At 42.7% G+C, this 2,148-nt stretch overlaps 1 pseudogene across 1 annotated transcript; it reads left to right on the forward strand.

The window, feature by feature from the left end:
- Positions 1–872: 872 nt before the first annotated feature.
- On the forward strand, positions 873–1,823 carry LOC308511686 (dnaJ homolog subfamily C member 9-like; annotated as a pseudogene). The gene is made up of 2 exons: positions 873–1,461; positions 1,672–1,823. The product of its transcript is annotated as a dnaJ homolog subfamily C member 9-like (transcript).
- Positions 1,824–2,148: the final 325 nt, after the last annotated feature.

The raw sequence follows: 2,148 nt of genomic DNA on the forward strand, positions 1-2,148 counted from the left end.
CCTAATTTATCCTGCTGCAGGAAGAGTATGAGGATAGTTTCTCTATCCTTTTCCTCCAAGCCAAACCAGCATTGTGTTTGATAATATTTACTGCTTTAATAAGTATAAACTTACTATTGTTCTTTAATACCAGTGTGATTGAATGTGCTAAATCAAATCACCCAAGAACCAGAAGGAATCTTAGATCTGGGTTTAAATCAGTGTGGCTCCTGAACCTTAGTCCAGTGCTCTCCCCCCCCCCCACACACACACACGCTATTTTTGTGTGTATATATTGTCTGTTCATACCTTTTCCAGCTGCTTAATTGTATGGGTTGTTGCTGGAGAGTGGGAAGGGGAAAGGGACAACTACAAAAACATTCAAGTTATTCCATGCTATAGGTTTCTCTTTTTTAAAAAATATATTTTTTATTGATTTCAGAGAGGAAGGAAGAGGGAGAAAGATAGAAACATCAATGATGACAGAGGATCATTGATCTGCTGGGGATTGAGTCCGCAACCCAGGCGTGTGCACTGACCAAAATAAAAACAGTGACCTCCTGGTTCATAGGTCAACGCTCAACCACCGAGCCACATTGCATGTTGCTCTTTTGTACTAGATAAGAGATATCAGGATGCCAGGTATCTCCAAGCTGATCATGAAGGGAGGAGAAAAAAGGCAAACTGATGCGTACTGCCTAAGAATGGAGAAAACCACCAATGGAAAGACACTGGTGGGAGGTCTATCCAGTATCGCTGGGGCCTGTTGTTTTCTTTGGAGGCTGCCACCTGCTCTACACCTCTGCTGGCCAAGGGGCTGATGGATCTGTGCAAAATAGTGTTCCACAACACCTACCTTTATTGAGTGTTGGGCTTTCAAGGTGAGTCCCCTGATGGCAAGGTTCCATGTGGCTACCACAAGATGTCCCTGCAAGAGCATCAGGACAGAGTATATGAAGGATGCTCCCCACCACGTTCAGGTCCTCCGGAAAGTCTATTCCGTTCTGAGTGACAAAGAGCAGAGAGCAGGATATGATGAGCAGTGAACAGTGGACTAGGATTCTGATGTGCTCAACCAAGATTGAGACTGGGAGAGATATTGGTAGTCACTCTTTAAAAAGATATCTCCAGAAGACATTCATGCTAAGACATGCAAAGGTTCTGAGGAAGAACTGGCTGATGTTAAACAGGCCTATATGGACTTCAAGGGGACATGGATCCCTTCCTGGAATATTTGCTGTGAGTGCATATACAGAGGAACCCAGGATAAGAATCATTATTCAGGAAGCCATTGATACTTTGACCTATAATGCCCTGGTCAAAGAACCAATTAAAAGATGAATGTAAAGACAAGGCGGGCTCAGGAAGAGGCTAAAGAAGCAAAAATGAGCAGGAAGGAGTTGGGACTTGATGAAGGAGTAGGTAACTTGAAGGCAGTCATTCAGTGCAAACAAAAGGATCAGCAAGCTCTGGACATGGACAGTGTTGTTCAGTGGTTTGAGTGTTGTGTTCAGGTTTGATTCCAGACAGGGCACATGCCCAATTTGTGGTTTGGTGAATATGGGAGGCAACTAATCCATGATCTCTCTCTCTCTCTCTCTCTCTCTCTCTCTCTCTCTCTCTCTCCCCTCCTCTCCCCTCCTCCTCCTTCTCTCTCTAAAATCAATAAAAATATATTTTTAAAAAGATCAGCAAAGGAAATGGACAATTTTCTGGCTCAGATGGAAGCAAAGTATGGCAAACCTTCCAAACAAGGGGGGGGGGGCAGCTCTCAAAGAAAACAAGAAATAATGGAATTTTCTCTTCAAAAATACTTAGGTGTTAATTTATGCCACTGTAGGTAAGGTACAGTCAAAATTTGAAGAAAACAGTAAATCCAACCCTTGAGAACAGTTGCCTTTCCCACCTAAATTATTCAGATTGACTATGTAAACCAGAATATCTCAACCTGATCTTTGTATATCCTAGAAATCCCTTGACATTTTGTGAAGTCCTCTTATGGAGGAATTTGGTGGTGGTCACTGAGGAAATAGGGGGAGGTTGGTATACTTCTGACAGCACTTGATTATGTGGATCTTCTGTACAAGGAACTGTATCTAGAATGCTGGTCTGTCCATACTTCCTTTGTCAATTCTCATTTTGCCACACAGAAGTAAGCTGCAGAATATT

This window comes from Myotis nattereri, assembly GCF_964212035.1.
Source record: "Myotis nattereri genome assembly, chromosome: X".
Lineage (NCBI taxonomy): Eukaryota > Metazoa > Chordata > Mammalia > Chiroptera > Vespertilionidae > Myotis > Myotis nattereri.